Below are 26,067 nucleotides of genomic sequence, written 5' to 3' on the forward strand. Positions count from 1 at the left end.
CAAGTGGAAGATTCTGCAGCGTGTAGACCACTGCCCTCCACTTTGTGAGAGCCACACAGGTGTAAATCAAAGGCCTGCAAAACTGGATGAGCCAGGCTGAGAGCATAACCTTGGCTGATCACCTCTAGAAACAACTGGTCAGTAGTGATGCAGGCTCACTCACGGCTGAATAGGAAGAGCTGTCCTCCCACCTGCCCCTCACTAGGGACCCTGGCAAGCCACTAAGCACCAGAGAATCTAGTATCACCAGATTTTCTTAAACCCCAAAAGGGCCCCATCTTGGCCATGTTGCTAGAAGTGAAGGATCTCCTTGTGAGCTGACCTGTTCTAGCGAACCTCTGGAAGTCTAAGAAGTCAGGCCTCACCCAGGTCTCTGACTAGCTTCTCCAGGTCTTCTCCTAAGAGCAAGGACCCTCAAATAGGTAATCTGCTCAGGTGCCCCTTGCAGGACACATCCACTGCCCAGTGGTGAAGCCATAGAGGCATATTTTCAAAGCACTTAGCCTTCCAAAGTTCCATAGGTTTCTATGGAACTTTGGAAGGCTAAGTGCTTTGAAAATATGCCTCATAGCCACCTCTGGGCCACATACCTAGATGGGAATGCGCACCAAGTCATAAAAGGCCATCCACCAAAAAGGCAGCTCCAGACTCCAAGCACACCAGCTCAAGTGACTCAGGGAACTGTTTCAATCACAACAGGGTAGTGGAGATATAACCTTTAAGAACAGCCATCTGCACACCAGCAGCCATAGATGAGAAGGGCTGCTTCAGGAATTACTCCATTCTTATCAAAGGACTTGTTCAGTGCTGAGCCTCCCTCTGCTGGATGGTATTCTTGGTGACCACCATATTTCAAGGCATCTATTTTGGACACGTGCCAGTACCTGTCCACCTCCTCTGGTAGAAGCAAATAGAGTATATCCAACACTTTAGTATCCCCGAGACCCCATCCAAGCTCTCCCATTCATGTGACTTAGGACACATGAGGCCACCCAGATTAGGATTCTCCTCTTCTGACTCCGAAGCTGAAACCATGGAGAATCTCTGTAACCAAATCAAGTTTGAGAGGTCCTCACACAGAAAGAGCAAAATGACAAGGGAACGCTTCCCCCCCCCCCCCCCCCCCGTATTGATCACTTCTCATACCCTTGGACCTACCAGGGGTCTTGGGCCACTAGACTAGCAGGAAGATGAGAGCAGCTCTCCCTCTGCTCCTGTCCTGGTTCTGCAACAAGTTCAAAATGGCACTAATGACCCCTAGCAGTTTCCCACAAGGGTACCACACTAGGAGTCATCATTTTGAACCCGGGGATGTGCTGCCTTGATTCTGACTTCTTTATTTGGGCAGCATTCATACTACCAGATGACTGGTAGTGTGGCTGCACTTCCCAACACCTCTTGAGATGGGTTTAAGTGCAGCTGCGCCATCAGCAGTGGTGACAGGTAATAAACAACAGCAGCTCGTACACTAGCTATCCCAGCTGGCCATGCCTACATGCCATCCCAGTGAAGCAGCTACTGCAGGATTTTTTTTCCTGCGCTGGCTGGTTTTCAAGCAATACAGCCATAGTGCAGATCTGCTCTATCATGTGGTAAAGCCATCCTAATTGCTTAATGCAGCTCAGTAAAAGGGCCCCATGAGGGCTAGTTATTTTGTAACAACGTCTTTCTAAATTGGGATCATGCTCAGAAAAAAATAATGAATTCCTTCCAATTATTTTGCTAACTGCCAACAACTTACAGCAAACTAAACCTCAGCTTAAAAATTGCAAATACTTTGTTCCTTATTTTGTTGCCTCTGAGTTTTGCTTTAAGTGTGTGTGATTTTTGCCTCAAGATTCTTAACTATAAAAAAAGGCTCAGAGTTGTATCTAAAACTGTAAATTATCAAAGCAAAAAACATTTGGATCAAACAGAAATGCAACAAAAAGTTATTTATATATTCTCTATATGAGAGAGGCCTTAGATAGATCCTGTTATCTGCTGAGAATATTATGCAACAGGGAGAGGCATAGCTGGTGCTCAAGTCCAGTTTTTATTCTATGAACTTTCACAGTACGCTTGTAAAGCTGCAAAGTACTGAGACACACATATCTGAGATGCTGTCTATATATTTATCCTCATGAAAATTTAAGCATATTACAGTGTTATGGTACTTGAACTCTTGGGACAGGACAAACGGAGAGAACCTTGCTTTAAGAGGCCAGGATTCAGCCTTGACCCTTTTTCTTCCTACATTCAAAAAACTAAAGGACAGCAGAAGTAATCCTAACAGTTTTGTGACAAAAATATGAATCTAACTTTGCCAAACAAAAAAATATACATTCAGAATGTTGATGTCCCAAGTACTTTCACATGCCTATCCGATTACAGTGTTTTTTTGTTTGTTTGTTTTTTACTTTCCCCCCATCCCCCTTCAGCTCTCAAGACTCTAGATTCACTAAACTCCCAGCTAAGCAATATCTAAAATGCTTTTCTGATTAATGAACATCTGTTTCTAATGTTCTTTTGCAAACTGGCAAGTGCGTAAAAGAGGTCCATATCATAAAAACCTCATCCACAAGAAATCCTAGGAAAGGATCTCACTAATGAGGAATTTACAACAATAAAGCAAAGGGCACATACTGGAAAATACTATTTGACTTGTTTATTGTTCAGTACAGGACTGTTTAGGTTACTCATAAACAAGCAGCATAAGCTTCTTTCACAATGTGAAAAACCAAAGCTGTCTCAGAGCTCAAATCAGGACTCAAATCATTTCGGTCATACAAAGAGAGTTATTAAAAATGTTCACTGCATACTTAAAACAAACTGAAGACTAAAAGAACTCAAATTATATATGGAGAGCAAAAATAAATAATTAAAAGAGGAAATTAAGCTATTGATGGAAATTTGAAAACTATGACATTAAAAACAAAAAGTTCTATATTTCTACTTAAAAGCAGAATTGACTGTCCTCTATTCAAACTTCCCAGTTGAAGCTTTTTATTCAGGGTTTTATTTTGCGACAGAAATTAGTCATACTGGTGTTAAGTGCCAAGGCTCCATTGTCATAAGAAAGAGGAGAGTTCATGGGGATGAAGTGCAAGTTCCACAGAACTGCATAAAGCCTAATCTTTCTTGAAATAGTTCCTGTCCTCAGTCACCCACCTTTGAGACTTTAAACCATCCACCTAAAGTTTGTTTTTACTAGATAAGCTACAGAAAGCAGAGACTGTCTGATTCTACACAGCATTCATCACTCAATGAGAAATAAAGTGGATTCCTCAGTTCAGGGAAGAATCATGGGTACTTTTTAAGCAAAATACAGAACATTTTGGTCCTTTATATCCCTTAAGTCCTCTAGGCAAAGGATTATTTGCCTCCTACCTTTCCTGGCCTTGTTCAGTTGAGTGGTCTCTATTATATGACAGTCAAAGCTACAGGGTACAAAGGTATCGACAAATCCAGTTTCTTCAAGATCTAAAACTGCCCTTTATCTTATGATTTAATAGTATCACTGTGTGGCAGGTAGAGCCCATCTCACCAGAAACCAAAGACTATGGAAGGAGTTGGTGGAGCCTATGCCACCAGCCAGTGAAGTTGGTGAGCTAAGGCAGCTGTAATGAGCCATGGCCTGAAAGACACTCCTGCTATCAGTTGTTCTGTCAAAGTACATAATGAGGCTCATTTTCAAAGCACTCAGACTTACAAAAAGTTCCATAGGTTACTATGTAACTATGTAAATCTAAGTACACTTCTGCATGTAAAATATGGTTTAATTTTTCAAACCTCAGAACATGTGTTTTATAGTGCAGTAAGCAAGGATGTGAAGTCAGAATCGGAGTCAATTCTGGGTGGAATCCTGCACAGTCAATGCCAACCGAAAGCAATGTCTTTTTCACAAACACAGATACACCCTAATCCACTATAGAATAAGTAATCATAAACTTTCTATTTAGACAAAAATTAAACTGAACCCCCGATGCCAGACTCTGCATACAATGCAACACCACAGAAACAGAAAATGTCCCCTAGTACTGTGCAAAATATAAAGACAGCAGATGTAAATCTGAACAAAAACTATCAAATACCAATCACCACTTTACAAATTAACAAATAGAAATAAAACAAATACAGAAAATAAAATAATACATTTAGCTTCCAGAGGCCAAAATCTCCTTCCTCAGGTCAATACAGTATAGTGCTGTTACAGTATCCTATCCTGACCTGAGGAAGGGGGTTTTGTTCTCTGAAAGTTAAGTCAAAATGTATTAAAATTAGTCCAATAAAAAGATTACCTTATTTACATGTTCTATTTATAAACATTTAACACAGCTACAATACTATATCCTAAAGCAAAAAAATAAAAATATATATTTTATTTAGTTTGTTGCCTCTGGTTTCTGTGTCCCCGCCCTTGAGGAAATAGGAAGTTACCTCAGAAGAGGGCGGGACACAGCGAGGGAAGGCCCGACGCCAGCGAGGCGATTTTCTCCTTTCACAGCACATGCAGGGCAGACGCGAGGTGCTGCCTGCGTCACTGCATGGATTTTTTTTTAAAAAGGCAGGGTGGTGGCAGGAGACGAGAGCTGTCGGCTCTCGCCGGAGCACCCCCCCCCCCCACCCGCTCACACCCAGGGGTGGACCGCCCCCACCTTGCTACACCACTGCTTCTGAGGCAAAGATGGCGGACCCTCCTAGCCCCTCCATGCCTACAATTAGTTTGGCATGGGTGGCTGATGTAACAACAAAAGTTACAGTGGTGATAAGAGACTACATTGGAGAGAAAACTGCCAACTATATTGATAAGCTGAACTCTGTGGTAGACAGTTTAGAGCAGTGGTTCCCAAACATTGCCCTGGAGACACCCCACTGCCTCTTTGGTATGCAAATCTCTCATGAATATTCATTGTAGACATCTTGAAAACCTGACTGGCTTAGGTGCCTCCAGAACCAGTTTTGGGAACCACTGGTTTAAAGGAACTTCAGCGAGATTTTGCTGGAATGCAGCAATGAGTTGGAGAGGTGGAAAATACAGTACAGCAGCTGGAGACTTCACGTGGCCAGATGGACTGCCGGATTGCGCAGTTAGAAGAAAAAAATAGACCTCAAGAAAGAGTCAAGGTGAAATAACCTATACCTAGTGGATAAACCTGAGACCACCTTGGATGGAGAGCTCTGTGGATTTTTAGAGACCTAGTTAAAGGACTCTTCAATAGCCAACCCAGACAGGGCCTCTATGTATACAGCGAGCACACATACGGGCCCTAAATGGAGTGAGGCTGCTAAACTGAGGGTAGAAATCCTCCACCTGCTGAACTTTGTCCAAAAACAAGAAATACTTTGTCCCCTGTGGGCGGGTAAGGATCTTACTTATCAAGGCCAATGCATCCTATGTTTCCAGGATCACTCAGCCAAGGAAGCGAAATGGAAGAAACTTGGGCTCATCTGTTCTAGCCTCTTTGATAAGAAAATTAAGTTTGCGCTGCTGCTACTGGCAAAACTTTGAATAGAACACACGAGGTAAACATCTTATTTGAAAACTGTGAAAGCAGCGAGAGATTTTGTAGCTTGTACGAATGCTGATAAAACAACTCCTTGATCGATTCATAATAAAAATTGCCAGTTGCTACCATGACTGGAAAAACAGTTTTCCATTGTGGAAACTTTGGGCAGTTTTGGCTGGACTAAAGGATTCTTTAGAGTTGGAAAATAAGGCAGTATGTGCTTCAACATATGCAATCATTCTGTGATCTGCCTGTGAGGAGCCCTGCGAAGCCTGCAAACGTTTGAATATTTTACTATACTTATATTGGAGATTTGGACAAAAGTGAAAAGAACTTTTGATTTAACTGCAGATGTTAAGGAATCATCTGGTCCCTAAGAATTTAACAATAACTAAGTGAACACAGATTTTTTTTTTTTTGTTTTTATTCACATTATTCTTCATGCTAAAAGTCATCAGTGTTGTAAACTGATGTCTGATGTAGGAGCAAGTTCTTTGAATATAGATTGGCGAGACTGCTTCCTACCATAGCTGTAGACTTCCAAGCAGGATTTGTTAAGGATCACTATGTGGTTCATAATAGGAAAATCTTGACTTCATTGGAGGTGATGAATAATGTGGGAGGGCCTCCGCTGATCATTAGTTTTGACGTGGAAAAGGCTTTTGACCACTTCAGGTGGGATTTCTTGTTTGGAACCCTAGAAAGATATTGGATAATGGGTAGGTTTGCTTCTGCAGTGAGAGCTTTTTATAATGGGCCCCAAGCTCAGATGTGGGTCAAAAAGCTTTTCTCAAGATATTTTTCAGTGTATCGAGGGACAAAACAGGATTGCCCACTATTATTTGTATTAACTTTGGACCCTCTACTGAGGGAAATACAAAGTAACCAGCGGAGAATTTAAGATAGCAGCATTTGCTGACGTCTGGTCTACCTCAGTGATCAAGTCTTTAACCACCTTGATGGAGAGTTTTGTTGAATACGGGGATTTTTCAAGTCCAAAGCTTTGCCTATAGCAGTGGTTCCCAACCTTTCAGTTCAAGGCACCCTTAGTGTCCGACAAATGTTTTGCGGCACCCCCCCCCCCCCCCCCCACGCATGTCCAATATTTCTCCCTCTCTCCCCCATGCACCATCTCTCCCTTCCCTCCACCCCTATGTCCAACATTTCTCCCTCTCTGACCCCTCTCCCCTCTTCAGGCAGCATCTCACCCTCCACTCGAAACCCCATATACAAGATTTCATCCCTTCCTCCCCCTCTAACTCATGTCTAACACTTAAGCCCCTTATTCCTCCTACAGATCTCTCCTGCCCTCCAACACCCCACCCACAATTCTCCCTCTGTTTGAACGGGACCCTGGCAGCGACAGCGATTCCCACATGGTGCCTGTTGCTAACCCAGAAGTCTCATCTTGGTTTCATGATTTTTTTTTAACTTGCCATTCTTACAGGGTCAGGATTAATTGTGCTTACCTTTACCTCTTTCTCTCTGTCAGCTGCGTACAAAATCTTTCTCACCGACAGAGGACTGCTGTTTTCCTGCCACACATGGCTGGGGCAAGCTACCAATCACAGCTCAAGGGATGAGTAGTTACAAGAGAGTTTTCTTTTTGTTTCCTAATATATCTTGACTACTGTAGTTTCTTTATGGTAAAACTTTAAAATATTTTGTGCGGATACTGATTTGTTTCTGTAAGGCAACAACTGTATTTACTGATTTGTTCTTGTTGCCAAGTTGTGTTAATAAAAAGATTTTACATAAAAAAGTATAAGATAGTAAAGATTTCACAGCTCCTCTAGAAATCATTTGCATAAAAATAATATGGCATTTCTATGGTAGTGATAAGGTCCGTACGCTGGCACATCTCTCTGTATTTATAGCTTCACAGAATGTAGAATAACTACGTTTTTATATATATATATATATATATATATATATATATAATCTATAGCTCATCTAAGTGGTTACTATCATCATATTGCATAACACAATCAGCAAACATCAAACCTTCTGAAATTTCTGCAGATAAATTCTCCCAGGGCAACTTTACAATATTTGGCCCCATGTGTTCAATTTATTCGACCTTTTCTTCCCACATCCTGAATTAACCACAAAAGACTTTACTTCCTCCTAACTGATCTAAAATCAGTCATGTAAAACTATGGTGTGACTTAACAAGGCTCTTCTCTGAGTGCCTCCCAGGAAAGATCTTGAATCAATCAGGCCCAATATATCAGGATTCTAAGAATAACACTAAAGCCTCCAATTCCACCTTCCATTCATTCACGTTCTAATTAATCCCTCTCACCTCATTTCATATTTGCCCGCCCTTTCCTCTCAAATAAATCTGTATCTTTTCATTTAAGCCCATTAAGTCATTTTAATAAGCACATACATTAATTGTTTCCCATAACAACTTCCTGAAGTAATTCCACATACTTCTTCAGTACAAACTATTGCCAACTTCATAATGGCACCACAGCAGCCTTCTCTGACATCAGAATCTATTGGTAACTTACTGTATTCAATTTATCCATATTCACATTATGAAAATTTCACTATGAACTTCAAGAACCCCTTAAACTTGCATACTCTTAAGTTACCCTCCCCCACCTCATGTTCTCTTTAAGACCCATGCTTACATTTTTAGAGTCCCTATAATCAGGGCTGGGAAATTTCCAGGAAGCAAGTTACTTTTGGCACCTAAAGCTCTGGGCTTGGCACCCAACAAAAGAGAAAAGTCAAAGGACACCTGATTTGAGACCTGGATGATAAGTCAGTTTGAGGAGAAGGCTGCAGAAGAAGCATTTACAGACTCCGTGACAATCAATAAGGCTACCATCTGTAACATGGGGTAGCCAAATTTAGAGTCCATGATACAGGCTTAGACATCTAATAGGAGGAAAGTGCTGGCTGCGTTGCATATGCTGAGCTATGCCATGCAACAGTACTTGCTTCAGCCCACAAGTTCAATCTTCCACTCCATAGGTCAGCCAGGGAGTCTGCAGAGACAAGTTCACAGCCTTTGAGGAAAAGCAGTGGGAAGGAGTTACTCACTGCTCAGAGGTGACACCTCATAGACAGATTTAAAGGCCCATGACAATGTTTCTAGAAGGAGCTCTAGAGTGTGGTGGTTCCAGAACCACCACTGCAATAGATATGCTGAGGATAGGGAGTTGTAAGATTCTGGGTCACTACAAAAAGCCTTACGGCACTAGAATCCTGGCAATAGTCGAACTGGGCTAAAAAAGGGAGGTAAGCAGTGAAGGACCAATTATATGGAGACAGACAAGAAAGAAGCAACTAAGAGGATTGTGGAGTTAGAGAATGAATGCTCAGGTCAATAAAAAACAAAATTGCTAAAAACATACAAAATCATAAAGAACGAAAAGTTAAAAAATATTGCCCTAGGGCCTAAGTTTTCAAGATGATATTATTTCTATACTTTTACAACCAGAAAGTTCAGTGTGGTTTAGAACAAAGTAAATGGACTAAGAAAATTTACATAAAACAAACCACAGCAAAACATATAATTGATTCTGATTAACATTTATTAAAAAGCTGTTTCAATTTCTTTCTAAAACAAAGAATTTTGTTTAGAAAATTTTTCACTTCCATGGAGCAGTTTCAAACAAACACTCTTTCGCCGTACATTCTACACAAAGTTGAATCTGATTCCTCTGCATTAAAGGGCCCTTTTACAAAGGCATGGCAAGCCCACCACAGACTTGCCGCATGCCAATTTAGCACTACCGCTGGACTACTGTAGAAGCCTGCGGTGGTGCCTGCCCCCACCGTGAACCAATTCCAGCTAAACTAAAAACTTCACCAATGCTGATCACTGCCAAAGAAGATAAAAAATTACCAAGTCATACAACTAAAATTAGTGATAGTACCACTTCAAACAACTGCATCACTGAAAACAAATCTAAACAAACACAGCCATACTTGATGACTCACATGTGTCTCTTCCAAGGTCCGTTTGAAATAGTGAAAACAAACTTGCTGTGACAGCCTACCTTACAAGTTGAAACCATATTTATAAACTATTGTAAAAAAAAAAAAAAAAAGAACAAAAACGGGTTGAAACCCCTCAGAACTTTGTCTTTTTTAGTTCTTGATACGCCGCCTTCTGAGAAAAGTAGGCCCATCCCAGGAATGATTTAAGAACATCCTAAAAGGGATAGAATTCATAGTGATCTTCCTACCTCTTTAGTCCGTGCCTCCAACAATTAATTATATACTTTAGGAGGTTGATACTTGCATAATTCTTTATGAAACCATGAAGACTACTGACCCAAAACATCCCCGTTAAAAAAAAAAAAAATCTTTTTTGGTGTCTAAACTGGGAAGATAAACATTTAGAGTTCAAAGTTGTCAGATAATGGGACAATTGCATATATATATGTATAGCAATCTGCTGGTTCAAATGTCATCCATCATCATAATTCAGAAAAGGTGAACATAGTTATCATTCACCTGTAGCAAATGTTCTATAAGTGAGATGCCCCTAGCTTTCCAAGAACGAAATGCTACACTCCCCAACCCCAGAAAAAGTCTGCATTTCCCATAAGCAGCAAAAGCATGCTGCTATTAGGGTCCTGCTGCCAAAAACAAAGGACCTGTCTCTACAAGTACCAAAGGAACCTCAGCAAAAGGCTATGATGAATCTTTACTGGGATTTAGTGAAGCCGGGCATGTAACAAATAAATTAAAGGTGCCAGGTTTAAAGTATTTTTGCTCAAATGCTAAATCTATATAGCTGTTGGTTTCCAAAATCCAATCTCTGAAATGTTGTAGAACTGACCAGTTTTAACACGTAAAATTAACAAAAACAACCAAAGATTCCTCCAAACTAAGACATTTTAGTAAAAGTGCAGCACATGGGTCCAAATCACAATAACCCCTACTAAACTTATGAACAATCTTTTATTCAAACTCATCAACTGCAGAATCAATAAATTAAAGTCTCCAGAGAATGACTTACTGAGATTATTAATTTTACTCTCTTTTTTTTTTCTTTTTTTTTAAACAGCCAAATCATCTGCAGCTGGTCCAGCACATTTATCTTTAATTGCAGGGTATGACAGTAAAGTATTACCCACATGAAATAATATTAAGATTTATGCTCAGCTAGAAGGATTTTATTAGAAAAATAAACTCTCCTAGCCAATTTAAATTTCCAACTTATATCAGGAGATATAGTCCTCCAAATTTTCTTATCAAATTTTGGAAACCAAGTTGAAAGCCAAACTAATTTTCTACAAGCTTGCATCAAACCCCTCAGGTCAGAAGTATACCAAAGGGACGTTCTGGTATGAGGACAGAACCATGAAATCAGTACAATCTGATCCAAAACACCAAATAAAGAATTTCAAGTTCCTCCATTAAATCCAACTCTAAGCAACCAATATGCTAAAATGAATCTTTCAACAGGGAACCAAACGAATTCTCAATTTTACTTCGACCTTTAATTTTTGAAAAAGTGGATTATATTTCAGATATCCTCCAAAAACAGAGTAAGATCAATTTTAAAATGCAAAAAACCATTATTGAACAGCCCTCGATGTAGTGTACAACAGATAAAAATATGGGCTATCTTCTATAATGAGGACAGAGACCATATCTACCCAGGCCGATATTATGCACCAAAATTAATTTACTAACACTAATCTGGATATAAGGGATTAAATTTTCAAAGTTGAAATAGGATAGTCAATTCTTAAAAGTGGGCCTACTGCCCTAAAAACAGGAACAGACATAGAAACAGAGAAAAATGTAGGCAGATAAAAGACCATATGGCCTATCCAGTCTCTCATGAATGCCATCTACTCCCCCTATCACTCCCTTAGAGATCATGTACTACTCCCAAGTTCTCTTGAATCCATAGACTGTTTTTGACTCCACCACTTCCACCAGGAGGCCATTCCACAAATTCACCACCTTTTCCGAGAAGAAGTATTTCCTTGGGTTACTTCTGAGTCTATCTCCTTTCACTTTCATCCTAAGCCCCCTTGTTCCAGAGTTTCCTTTCAACCGAGACTCATCTCCTGTGCATTTATACTGCGTAGGTATTTAAATGTCTGTCATATCTCCCCTCTCTCACCTTTCTGACAAGGAGGATCCAGGTGTTTCTCTTTTCCATCTTCTTAAAGGGCTTGATTTTATAGTTAAGGGTGTTGGCCCTTATTGGGTTCTAGGACAGAAGTTTTAGGGTTTTGGTCCTCATACCTTGGATCTTCCATATCCCCTTTTCTTTCTCTAAGTGACAAATATAGAACCCACCACATAAACCCATATATATTTAAGTCCTGTCCGCCAAAAATATCATCTTTGCTATATAAGTACATATCGCCATACTGGGACAGACAAGGTCCATCAAGCCCAATATCCTGTTTGCAACAGTGTCCAATCCAGGTCACAAGTATCTAGCAGGATCCCAAAAGAGAAAAACAGATTTTGTGCTGCTGAACCCAGGAACAAGCAGTGGATATTCCCAAGTCCATCTTAATAATGGCTTATGGACTTTTCTTTTCGGAAAAAGTCCAAACCTTGTTTTAAATCTTGCTAACTGCTTTTATCACATTCTCTGGCAACAAGTTCAATAGTTTAATTACACATTGAAGGAATATTTTCTCCAATTTATTTTAAATTTACTATTTAGTAGCTTCATTGCATGTCCCCTAGTCCTTGTCAATCACTTGTTTACTCTTTTCAAAAATATATCTACTTGTTCCACTCCACTCAGTATTTTATAGACCTCTATCATATCTCCCCTCAGCCATCTTTTCTCCAATTTTCTCCAAGCTGAGTAACCCTAGCCTCTTTAGTCTTTCCTTATAAGGAAGTTATCCCACCCCCTTTATCATTTTCATCACCCTTCTCTGTACCTTTTCTAATTACAATACATCTTTGAGATGCAGTGACCAGAGTTGCACACAATATTCAAAGTGCGGTTGCAACATGGAGCGACAAAGGCATTATAATATTCTCAGTTTTGTTCTTCATTCCTTTCCAAATAATTTCTAACATTCTATTTACTTTCTTAGACATCGCTGCATATTGAGCAGTGAGATTCAACATATCATCAATGACACCTAAATCATTTTCCTGAGAAAGAACATTGCATTATGTAGCTATAGTTTGGGCACTTCTTCTCTACATGTATCACTTTGCACTTATCAAATTATGAGGCTCATTTTCAAAGCACATAGACTTACAAAGTTACATGTTATTATGTAACTTTGAAAGTTTATGTGTTTTGAAAATGAGCCCCTAAATGTCATCTGCCATTTAGATGCACACTCATAAGGTCTTCTTGAAATTTCTCACAATCCTCTGTACCTTAACAATTTTGAATAGCTGTGTCATCAGCAAATTTGATCTCACTCATTATTCCTGTTTCCAAATCATTCATAAATATGTTAAGGAGCAGCAAAGCAGAGATCCCTTGGGATGCCCACTATTTATCCTTCTTCATTGACCATTTAACCGTACTCCGTTTTAAGCAGTTCTCAACACAAATCAATGCAAAACAGCTACAAATTGATACATAGTTGACCATTTGTTGCAAGAAATTCTGCTATTAGACATGAAAGCTGAATTTCATAGGAATTCTCTGAAGTCTTTATAGTTTGCAAATAAAACAAATGTATCCCTTTGTATAAAGTTGCTCTATTCTTTCCTCTTTCCTATTGGCCATACTTCAGAATGCTATCCTGGAAAGCTCAAATTCATCAGATATAAAAGGCAAGCAAAATCAGGCTTCATTAGTACCTGGATGAGACATCACTGGGGAAGAGAAAGTGCTGTGGGCAGCAAACCAATGCAGTATCCTGCCAATATCAACATTATGTGGTAGGCCTTGTATCGCCTAAGTCAAAGGAACAAGGTACCTATCTACTACCACCACCATTACTGGACGTAGTTACCTCGTAAGCTGACTACTTGAAATAAGTAGTATTTTGCCTCCCTACTGCATGATATCCATATTTGTTACATGATACAACAATTGCGCTGTATAATGGTATGCTATAAAGCTTTTTCTCAGGATTGTTAAAGTATGTAGGGTGGTATAGGCCTGGATAAGTTGTCCCCAGCCATTCAAAAAGCGATGTGTGTGTGTGTTGGGGGTCAAGACCAAAACACCGAAGAGCTTCCTGCTGGATACATATGAGAGCTGATCTCTCAGGGAAAAAAAACAAAATCAGTAATCCCTATATGTAAAATGGCTATTTATAGTTTCATAAGACTAGGACTCCGGTAATGATATTTATGTATAACTTGTCTTTCAAAAAATATAATGGGTTACTAAAGAGAGAAAATCAAAGTTTCAGTTTCCAACTCTGTAAAAACTGTTTCCAACCCTGTGAAAAGATAACTTCCCCATGGTAGGTTCTTATATATGGTAATGGAAAATTAACTCCCCCCCCCCCCCACTAAGTCGTGTGGCAATGCCAACACAGCCCAAAGTGAATGGGCTGTGTCGGCGCTAGCGCAGCTTAGTGAACGGGGGGGGGGGGGGGGGGTGTAAGTGACTTACCCAAGGTCACGAGGATGCGTATTTTCAAAGCACTTAGACTTACAAAGTGCCATAGTAACCTATGAAACTTAAGTGCTTTGAAAATGAGCATCAAAGAATATCAATGGGGGAAAGAATCTGAACCATGGCTTCCTCTGGTTTTCAGCATGCTGTTCTAACCCTTTATGAGCAAACTTTTCCTAGTTAGTGATCTTCAGCCATTTTTCCTACAAATCATTACTCACAGAGAGAAGCCAATGCATTACATAGGGGTCCTTTTACCAAGTTAGCTACCACATAGGTAGTGCATGGCAAAATAGCACTACCACCAGGCATGCCCAAGCACCCTGTGGTGGTTTTGGTTTTGCCACGTGCAAAATATTTTTTTTATTTTCTAGCGCAGGAGGTGGGGAATACGCATTCCCAGTGGTAATCCTGCAGCGCAGGCACACATTGCTGCGTACTGCCCAATTACCGCATGAGCTCTTACTGCCTTCTAAGTAGTCAGCAGTAAGGACTCAGGCAGTAATGGCCGCTCACTAATTTGGAAATTAGTGTGTGGCCATTAATAGAACAAATTGAAATCTGGCCATTTTTGAGCCATGCTACCAAGTGGCGGAAGCATGCGGGAAAACCTCACGCAATAACTACCACTGGCCGCTTTTTAGTGCTGCTTAGTAAAAGGACCCCATAATATTGCTTAGCTGTCAGACATTAACACACCATGAAATGAATAGCCCAACTTGAAAAAATAAAAATAAAAACAAAGAACCCACAGGCTGCTTCACTGCCCATGTATGCTATAATGAACACTTATGTTTTTCCAGGAAAAATGCATTTTCTTCTTGTAACTTAATTTAAAAGAGCATTTACATTCTAAACCATATCCTTACAAGAGATAAAAGCAGTATTATAAAGGTTTAAAAAATACTGAAAATAAAACCAGAATGTTTTAGCTTTTTATTTAATTGTGAGTGCTTTTTAATTCAGTTATTTCTATATTTCAAATTTATTGCTTTCTCAGTTTTGTAATTTTTAGAAATGTTTTTGGCTCGAGTTTTATTGCTTATGTCAGCCTGGTCTTTATGTTTCTACTCACTAGCCTCGCCATTCATCCTGCCTTCTGTAGCAATAACACTTCCTCATGGGCAGAACCAGCCCCACTGGTAACTTCTGAGCTTGCTGCTGCAGTACTGGCTCTCTTCATGCCCCAGCCCATGACAGCAGCACACATCAGTTTTTCAGTCACAAAGACAACCTAGCATCCAGAAATTTACTGCCTCTGAATTTATTTTCAGACACAGATTTTGTATGGTAAGCATATCTATTTATGATTCAATATGTATAATGATAGATCACTTATAACTGTGGATACAAAAGCAAAGAAAAGGAAAAAAAATTCATTCTTCAGAAAAGTATACAAAAGGAAAAAGGTGATCTAACAATTAAAAGCACAGATCTACTAACCAAAAGATTTCCCTTGAGCAACTGACTTTAGCAGTTTCTTAATTATGAGCCTGTAATGGTTGGTTATAATAGTTTAACAGATAATTACTCTTTTGAGACTTGTAAGCTAGCCTAAAAATACTGAATTGTAAAGGATGATGAGATCTTGCACATAAAACTACAAAAAGGAGGTTGCTAATTTTGCTATACATGTGATTATTTCCACTTAAGACCCAGTGATGCAGAGCTCTTTGCATGAAGATCAAAACTTCTTGTTGATGGTTATTACAACAGTTTGTTGCATCATCTGTTCATAATTAGGTTCTCAATTTCACCCTAGCTACACAGGCAGCAGGCTGTGGCATGGTTACAATGTTGGTATAATATCAAATGAGTTCTCTAAGCATATGGAAACAGCTGAAATGCTAAAATGTAGGCGTAGATATCAATGCTTAGAGCAGACTAATTTTCTGACATACTTAGAAAAGCAAAAGGGTGTTAATGAAAATTTAGCAACATAATATATGATTATGCCTTAAATTTAATTAAGCATCTATGATTTGTCAGTTTTCTGCTACTTCATATCTATCAAAAAAAAAAAAAAAAAAAAAAAAAGACAGCAGCATCAGGCATTTCTCTTCATTTAGGGGTCCTTTCCATAAGCTGTGTTAGGCACTAATGTGCACCTAACATAGCAAAACATGTACTCTCGCCCTCGCTCACTGGATTGGGGTTGGGAGGAGAGAGCAGGGAGATTTGTGTACCCCTTCCTTTTTATTTATTTATTTATTTTTGAGGATGACCAACCTGGATATGAATGTCGACCTAACCTGTTCGAAAAGGCATACCCTAACAATCTAACCTATAAGCCTTAACCCCGCAACACAACAATGTAAAAGTTTGTACTGGACATAACCCAACTCTCCCTCCTTATGACGCCCAATGTGCCTATTACAATGAATATCACTCTGCCATAACTCCACTTTGTATTTGTTCATACCGGTATTGGCGATCGCCTCTACTGTACTATGTAAGCCACATTGAGCCTGCAAATAGGTGGGAAAATGTGGGACAGAAATGTAACAAATAAATAAATAAAACATGTACTATCGTGGGATGCACTACAATATCATGTGCTAGTTTTTGAATGTGTGCAACCCGCACACTAAATTAATTTTTTTGTATTTTTTTTTTTTTTGGGGGGGGGGGGGGAGGCATGTCAGGGGCAGAGAGTGGGCATTCCTATCCTAACCAATTAGGGCATCTACAATATCATATGCCAACTTGTTTGCGCAAAGTTAACACAGGAGCCCTTACCACTTACAAAACAGGAGGCAGTTAAGTGCTCCCATGGTAATTTTGTTTTTAAATGGCTGCACTATTGGCAACATTAACGCATGGCCATTAATACAAAGAGAAAATCAGGGAGTTTATGACTGCAGTAAAAATGGCCTTACCATAGTAAATGACAGCAGATAAAGACAGTCCATCCAGTTTGCCCAACAAGATAAACTTGTATCATAAGGTATGATGTGATACTACATGTGTATACTTGATCTTGATTTGTGCTTGCCATTTTCAGGGCACAGACCACAGAAGTCTACCTGGCACTGGCTTTGCTTCTCAATTACTGCTGTTGCCATCTAATCACTGCTAAGCTTGTTTGGTTCCACACCTCTCATACAGGATTCCTTTGTGTTTATCCCACGCATTTTTGAATTCTGTTACTGTTTTCATCTCCACTACCTCCTGCAGGAGGGTATTCCAGGCATCTACCACCCTCTGTGTGAAAAAGTACTTCCTGACGTTATTCCTGACTTGGCCCCCCTGCAATCTAAAATTTCATGTCATCAAGTTCTACTACCTTCCCTCCTCTGGAAAAGGTTTGATTGCATATTACTACCTTTCAAATATTTGACTACCTGTATCATATCACCCCTGTCTCTCCTTTCCTCCAGGGTGTACCTGTTCAGGTCATCAAGTCTCTCCTCATATGTCTTATGGCACAAACCAATACCATTTTTTGTTATATTTCTCTGAACCACTTCAAGTCTTTTCACATCCTTAGGAAGATGCAGCCTCCAAAACTGAACACAATGCTCCAAGTGGGGCATCAACACCTCATTTCTTCTGCTAGTTATACCCCTCTCTATGCAGCCTAGCATCCTTCTGGCCATGGCCACCACCTTGTCACATTGTTTCATCACCTTAAGATCCTCAGACACTTGTCACCCCAAGGTTCTTCTCTTGAGCTGTGCTTATCAATCTCTCACCTCCTATCTTGTACATCTCCTTTGGATTTCTGCACCCCAAGTGCATCACTCTACACTTCTTAACATTAAATTTTAACTACCAGACCGTTAACCATTCTTATAATTTTTGGAGATCTTTTCTCATGGTTTCTACTCCCTCCGGGGTATCCACTCTATTGGCTATCTTTGTGCAATCCACAAAAAGGCAAACCTTTCCTTCTAACCATTCAGCAGTTTCTCTCACAAATTAAGGCAATCCACTACTTTGGAAAAGCCGCGTTGCCTCGGATCCTGCAACCCATTGGATTCTAGAACATTAACTATATTTTCCTTCAGCAATGACTCCATTATTTTTCCTACCATCCACGTTCGATGTGAGATTTACCAGCCTGTAGTTTTCCATTTCTTTCCTAGTGACTTACCCAGGGTCACATGGAGCTGCAGAGGTAATTGAACCTGGTTCCCCAGGATCTCAACCCACTGCTGACCGTCAGGCAGCAACGGGAATCTAACCCAGTTCCCCAGGTCCGCAACCTGCTGCACTACCCACACCATTCCCAGATATACCCTTGTCAGCCGACCGCAGTCCTTCTCCAGAATTTTCATCTAACACTGAAGAGAAGTATTTGTTTAGCACGTTCGCTTTATCCTCATCACTCTACACATAGCTGTTCTCAGAATCTTTCAGTCTACAAATTTATTCCTAGGTTTTCTCTTTTCCCCAATATATCTGAAAAAGTTCTTGTCACCTCTCTATACATCTTCTGCCTGTGCTTTCACTAGCCATATTTCACTCTTCACTTCTTTGAGTTTAATACAGTAATCTTTCCTGCGATTCTCTTATTACATTCGTCTGTATTTCTGAACAAAGCCTCTTTTGCCATTATTTTTTCAGCAATTTATTTGGAGAACCATATAGGCTTTGTTTTTGATTACTTTCCTTGTTTCTCTTGTTTTTGCTTAACTTTCCTTGTATGAAGATCTGTTGCTATATTTATAGCAGCTATCAGCTTGGACCACTGAACTTCCACTTCTCTTATGCCTAACCATACCATCAGCTCCTTTTTCTCAGGGATTCCCCCATTTTCCAAAATCAGCATGTTTGAAATCCAGTACTTTGAGTTTTGTGTGAATGCACGAGTGCTTTTGCTCTTATATCAAACCATATCATGTGATGATCAATGCTGCCTAGGTAGGCACCCACCGGGACATTGGAAACACATCCTCCATTTCTGAGCAATACATCCAGCATTGACCCTTCCCTTGCAGTTTCCATCACTATTTGTCTGAGCAAAACACTTTGACAGGCATCCACAATCTCTCTGCTTCTTTCCAATTCTGCCAATGTGGAACCACATCAGGCAACTTGAAATCTCCCAGCAATAGTACCTCCCCTTTCATTCCAAGCTTATGGACGTCTTCAATGAGATCCTTGTCCAGCTTCTCCATTTGTGCTGGAGGTCTGTAGATAAATGTTCCATCTTCTCTTTCCAGGGCAATCCATATAGCTTTTCCCCCAGGTTCCCTGCAATTTCTACTGCTATTATTTTTCACATACAGTGCCCCACTCCTCTACCTTTTCGGCCCTCCCTATCCTTCCTAAAAAGATTATAGTTCGGTATGGTTGCATCCCATTCATGAGAATCATTGAGCCATGTCTATTTAATAGCAACAATATCCAAGTCTTCCTCAAACATCAGGACTTGCAAATCTTGAACCTTTTTAATTAGGCTATGAGCATTGTGCTCACTGCTTTCCATGTGTTAAGTGAGTTTAGATGGTTCTGTATATGAACATTACCTTCCCTACTGCAGTCATGTTTTCCCAGATTCCCACCCTCTAGTTTAAATGTCTACAAACTGTCTTAATTTCTCCCCAAGGATCCTTTTTCATTTCACAGAAAGATGTAGCACATCAAGGAGGAAAGATCCGAATAAAGGTACACTAAGGCCTATTTTTACCATAACTTAGTAAAAGGACTCCTTAATTTTTGTTGTATCAAACTACATAAGTATCAGTAAAATTTAAAGTTCAATACAAGGAATTAGGGATTACAAAGTTTTCACTTTTCTGTGAAGCACACACAGAACTTCTCTTTGAACACTAGTTTATTTTTCTAATCTACTTAGCTTTTTTTCCCCCAAAGCTTAGTGTTGACTGCATCTCAGAACAAAAATCCACAGTTTTAAAGTCCTCTCAGAAAGACTACATCACAACCCAATCGATCAATCTTTTATGGGGATCATTACAATCTGCATAATATAGTATTACCTTTCAACCTTTAAGTGCAAAATGATAATGTTGGCATCACAGCGCTGAAATCATGAATAAATTACACACAAGGGATCAGACTTGAGCACCGTGAGGCAGAAATAGAAAAAAAAAGTCATTAGTAAACAGCTGTAACCCACTGCATCTTTTTACAACACAATCTGTAAGATTTTACAACAGATACTGGAATGTTAGTTCTCATGACTGGACAACTCATTACAAAAACTGACTCATTTCTATCCCTTCCCAAAACACATGAAGGAAAATTGTATCACATTACCAATAAAACTACTTGGCCACTCTTTCCACTTACATAAAACACAAAGCAGTTTTGGGATAATTTTAACTATTTTATGCTTTTCCTCAGTTCTTCATATACATTTCATAATTACACATCAAGAGCTGTCTATTAATTTTAGTTCATTATCAATCTGTACAATCTGCCATTAATGTTTAAGTGGCTTAAAATAAAGCCTTATGAACTTCATTTTAACATCTTTAAGTACTGCAACCTAAATTCCATTTATACAGTTTGTAATCAATTGTATTAGCATTCTTGAATGAAACAGCAGTGCATCATCTTCTAGTTACCTTTTATCTATATACATGCACACAAACATATAAAGATCACAAAAACCAGGGCCGTGGAGGTGGAATCGGTAAAAACGTATCAACTCCAACTTGAAAATAAAAAAAAATTATAATATATGGTAAACTTAATACACACACATCTTTGTTCTGGATCTAAAGTTATATTTGCCAGTACTTTAAATCCAGAACAAAAAAATTTAAAGCCTAATATCAGTAGGATTCGGAGGTGGAATTGGACAGTAGAAAAACAGAGAAGTTGGAGTCAAAGATTTTGTATACCAACTCCATAGCCCTGCTAAGAACAACCCCAGGGATTGGAGGCGTAATGCCTACTTAAGACTCCAGAGATGACTCTGGAAAACATAAAATTGTTCTATTACATATCAAAAACACTTTTTAAATCAGAGCTCATTGCTCTATGACAAATTTTGCTCCTTTTGTTCCTACCAAAATCGATCCTCAAATCAACTATACATTGGTGCAAAAGATTTCTAACTGAAATTTCAGTGTTGTACCAGAAGTACAAAAAAATAATTTCAAAACACCAAGAGTTTTCCTAAAAATAACTTGCTGTCTCTCTGTAGCTATCAAAAACACTGAATTAAAGATTAAATAGTTTTATTTTTATTTTACTATGACTGCACTTTAATTGCAGTTAATGCCACAACTCACTATTTAAAAAATGAATTGCAACTAGTCATTACCACTCTGCGCGTCCCTCCCTGGCATCTCTCTATCTGTATTTATTTCTCCCGTCCTGTGGCCTGGCACCTCTCACTCTCCAACCTCCACCCAGCGCACCGTGAACATTGCCTGTCTGTCTAGCAGCATTGAAGATGCTTCTTCCAGCAGGCACAAGCCTCCTTTCCTCTACTGTGCCTGCCCACCAGAAACAGGAAGTTACATCAACAGAGGAAGGGAAGGAACCTTAATGACAGGAGACTGCATGACATCAAAAAAGCTAAAGCCCATTCCCCCAGCAGCTGCTATCTTGGTATATCCAAAACAAACTATCACCTGCTGCATCCACATTGTCGTTTTTTCTATATATAAACTGAGATAAGACAATGCACATGCCAGCTTGTGCACCATAGGGATGTATGGATGTACAAAGAGGAACTACACATGGGAAGCTTTCAAATTAAAAAAAAAAAAAACTGTTGGACAGCACATGGAGTGGTGAAAGGCTTCCAGGAGGTTCTGTGTGCGAGACATTGAGCAGAGAGTCACAGAGAGAAGGAAGAAAAATTTCCCGGTCAGTCCGCACCACCTTTCCTGCCCAGTTAAATCGCTTTGCATCAGGCAGTTAGAGTCTAATCCTGGGATAGACAGGCACCTGGGCCACGGAGTGGTGCTGTCACTGTCTTTTTGAGATTGTAAAAAACATTTTTTATAAATATATGCATATAGCGCAGCACTGAAATCCACAATAGAGCACTGCAAATAAGAAAGGGAGGCAGGCTACAACAGAGAGAAGAAGGCCTGTGCCGGCCAGAGGGAGCATCTTCAATGCTGCCGGACAGATAGGCAATGATTGCGGCAACCAGGGGAAGGAGAAGGGGTTGGAGATACAGATGTCAGGACCATGGAAGGAGAATAGGGGAGGAAGAGCTATCCGAGGTAACAGGCAGAGATGCTGGACTCGCTGAGGGGGGTTGAAGAGGATGCGAGAAGGATGCTTGCTGGGTACTTTGTTAATAAGAGCAGATCTAAGCCCATCCCAGAAGCAGAAAGGCTGATGCCAGCACCCTCTGCCAGGTTGGACATATAGCTCCAGGACTCTGCAGCATGCATCAACAGGGGTCCAAGCCACAGGCTGCCCAGATCACATGGCCCTGGTGAAACCTTGCCTCTGTGGCCACATGAATACAAGCCAGGCTGCTGGGAGAAGTATCCATTCCAGACAGATAAAATGGGACTGGCAAGAAGGGGGATTAGTACCCTAGTACCCAAACGACAGCCAGCATAGTTAAAAAGTGAGGTAAAGGAAGCTATTAGAGCTAAAAGAAAATTATTCAGAAAATGGAACAAGGAACCAACTGAAAATAATAAGAAACAGCATAAGGAATGTCAAGTCAAATGCAAAGCACTGATAAGGAAGGCAAAGAGGGACTTTGAAAAAAAGATTGCATTGGAGGCAAAAAACACATAGTAAAAAGATTTTTTAGGTGTATTAAAAGCAAGAAGCCAGCAAAAGAATAGGTTGGACTGTTAGATGACTGAGGGAAAACAAAGTCATAGCAGTGAGATTAAATGACTTCTTTGCTTCGGTCTTCACCGAGGAACATTTGGCAGAGATACCAGTGCCAGAAATGGTATTCAAAGCCAACAAGTCAGAGAAACTGAATGAAATCTCTATAAACCTGAAGGATGTAATGACTCAATTTGACAAATTGAAGAGTAGCAAATCTCCTGGACCAGATGATATTCATCCCAGAGTTCTGATAGAATTGAAAAATGAACTTTTGAAACTATTGTTAGTAATGTGTAATTTACCTTTAAAATCTAGCATGGTACCGGAAGATTGGAGGGTGGCCAATGTAATGCCGATTTTTAAAAAAGGTTCCAGAGGAGATTCGGGAAATTATAGACCGGTGAGCCCAACATTGGTGCCAGGCAAAATGGTAGACTATTATAAAGAACAAAATTGCAGAGCATATTCAAAAGCATGGATCAATGAGACAAAGCCAACATGGATTTAGTGAAGGGAAATCTTGCCTCACCAATCTATAACATTTCTTTGATGGGGTGAACAAACACGTCGATAAAGGTGAGCTGGTTGATATTGTGTATCTGGATTTTCAAAAGACATCTGACAAAGTACCTCATGATAGACTTCAGAGGAAATTGGATAGGAGGTAGTGTCCTATTATGGATTAAAAATTGGTTAAAAGATAGAAAACAGAGAGTAGGGTTAAATGGTCAGTATTCTCAATGGAGAAGGGTAGTGGGGTTCCCTAGGGGTCTCTGCTAGGACTGCTGCTTTTTAACATATTTATAAATGATCTAGAGATGGGAGTACCTAGTGAGGTAATTAAATTTGCTGGCGACACAAAGTTATTCAAATTTGTCAAATCGCAAGAGAATTGTGAAAAATTACACGAAGACCTTACGAGACTGGGAGTCTAAATGGCAGATGACATTTAATGTGAGCAAGTGCAAAGTGATGCATGTGGGAAAGAGGAACCCAAATAATAGCTATGTAATGCAAAGTTCTACGTTAGGATTCACTGAACAGGAAAGGAATCTAGGAACCATCAACGAAGATACATTGAAACCCTCTGCTCAGTGTGCAGCGGCTAAGAAAGCAAATAGAATGTTGGGTATTATTAGTAAAGCAATGGAAAACAAAAACGGGGACATTATAATGCCTTTGTATCACTCCATGGTGCGACAGCACCTTGAATATTGTGTACAATTCTGGTCACCGTATCTCAAAAAAGATATAGTGGAATCAGAAAAGGGCGACAAAAATGGTAAAGGGGATGGGATGACTTCCCTATGAAGAAAGGATAAAGCATCTAGGGCTCTTCAGATTGGAGGAAAGACTGCTGAGGGGAGATATGATAGAGGTCTATAAAATAATGAGTAGAATAGAATGGGTAGATGTGAATCGATTGTTTGCTCTTTCCAAAAATACCAGGACTAGGGGGCATGCAATGAAGCTACAAAGTAGTAAATTGTGACTCTGGGCAAGTAACTTAACCCTCCATTGCCCCATGTAAGCCGCATTGAGCCTGTCATGAGTGGGAAAGTGCGGGGTACAAATGTAAAAAAAAAACAATAAATTTAAAATAAATCAGATTAAAATTTTCTTCACTCAGTGTAATTAAACTCTGGCATTCGTTGCCAGAGAATGTAGCAAAAGCAGTTAGCTTAGCGGGGTTTTAAAAAAAGGTTTGGATGGCTTCCTAAAGAAAAAGTCCATAGACCATTATTAAAATGGAGTTGGGGAAAATCTACTGCTTATTTCTAGGATAAGCAGCATAAAATGTACCATACTTTTTTGGGGATCTTGCCAGGTACTTGTAACCTGGATTGGTCAATGTTGGAAACAGGATGCTGAGCTTGATGGTCCTTCAGTCTTTCCCAGTATGGCAATACTTATGTACTAGGTGCCTTGTGGTTAGTGCAGCAGACTTTGATCCTGGGGAGCTGGGTTCAATTCCCACTGCAGCTTCTTGTGACTTTGGGCAAGTCACTTAATCCTCCATTGCCCCAAGTACAAATAAGTACAAGTAAACCGCCTTGAACGTAGTTGCAAATACCACAGAACGGCGGTATATCAAGTCCCCTTCCCCATCTTGATGTTCAGGTCTTTATCTGCCATCATCTACTATGTTACCAGGCAGACCACCATAGAAAAGTCGTCCATCAACTCTAGGGGTAGAGTTTGGAAGTAGGAGGGACAGAAAGGAACTGAAGGACTAGATAGTTAAGGAAATAAGCAGGGAAACCAGGCGTTGCTTGCTGAACCGGGGAGGGGAGAAGAAAATGAAGAGATACCGGGATTACGAGGAAGAAGAAACAGAGAAAGATGCTGGACCAGCGCGCGGGGGGGGGGGGGGGGGGAACGACAGGAGAGAGGAAAAAGAAAGGAGCTGAGATACCAAGTCACGCGAATCAGGCGTGTGACACACGCATTCGGCTGTCCTCACACTCTCACACACTGAGCACCCCTCGTCACACGCTTTCAGGGTCGGGGGAGATCTGCCACTTCTCCCTCTCCCTTCAACTCTCTCCTGTCCAATATGTCTCCCCGTCCACGATCCGGTTTCTCTCCTCCACCCGCCCACGAATCCTACCTTCAAACTCATACCTGAGGTCGTCCACCACTTGCCCCGCCGATTTCCTTCTCCGCTCCGGCGCCCCCCTCTGACGCAACTTCTCTCTCCCTCGGCTGCGTTCCGCCCTGCCAAAAAACAGGAAGTTACGTCAGAGGGGGCGGGAGGCTAGGGAATGGATGCAGTTGCGTTAGAGGCGTGCACTGCGGGTGAATTTATAGATAAGTTGGAACTAAGTTGGCGTTGGCGGAAGGTGGGATGTGCAGGTGGAAGTGGGAGGTCGAGAATGAAAACGGGGTCGCGTGTGAGTTAAGTGTCTGGTTTGCATCTCACGGTGATACCTAGGGTTGGCTTTGACCTTCTTGAGTTCCGTGGTACGGTTTGGATCCGCAAGGTCCTCGGGATTCAAATTTTACCTGAACCCGTTCCCATGTCCCAAGCTGCAGTTTGCTGTAGGACTTGAGTGTGTCCATACAGTAAAAGACATCAGCAGCCTGTGGAGCGTACTAGTCTGCATTGCATTCAGGTTTATTTATGCGTGCATGAACTTGCACATGCATTGGTTATTCACACTCTCACTGCCTTGTAATATAAATGCAAGACCATTCTGTTCACTGTAGCTTTATTTTGCTGTAATTGCAATTTTGAAATAGGGTGTTCCATTTTAACCACTTTTAATATAGTTTCTTAAAGCATTTTCTATGTGTGAATTATGT

General features: G+C 40.3%; 1 protein-coding gene across 5 annotated transcripts in view; it reads right to left on the bottom strand.

Annotated features, from left to right (window-relative positions):
• NUMB (NUMB endocytic adaptor protein) overlaps positions 1-26,067 on the bottom strand; it is a 186,150-nt gene that overhangs the window by 154,898 nt on the left and 5,185 nt on the right. For 4 of the 5 annotated variants that reach the window (XM_030213792.1, XM_030213798.1, XM_030213795.1 and 1 more), the window contains exon 2: positions 25,387-25,479. The gene's annotated coding sequence lies outside the window, so the exon portion shown is untranslated. Of the gene's footprint in view, positions 1-25,386; positions 25,511-26,067 lie in introns of those variants that run through there. The other variant, XM_030213793.1, reaches the window with a different exon arrangement.

Source organism: Microcaecilia unicolor, chromosome 9 (assembly GCF_901765095.1).
Source record: "Microcaecilia unicolor chromosome 9, aMicUni1.1, whole genome shotgun sequence".
NCBI lineage: Eukaryota > Metazoa > Chordata > Amphibia > Gymnophiona > Siphonopidae > Microcaecilia > Microcaecilia unicolor.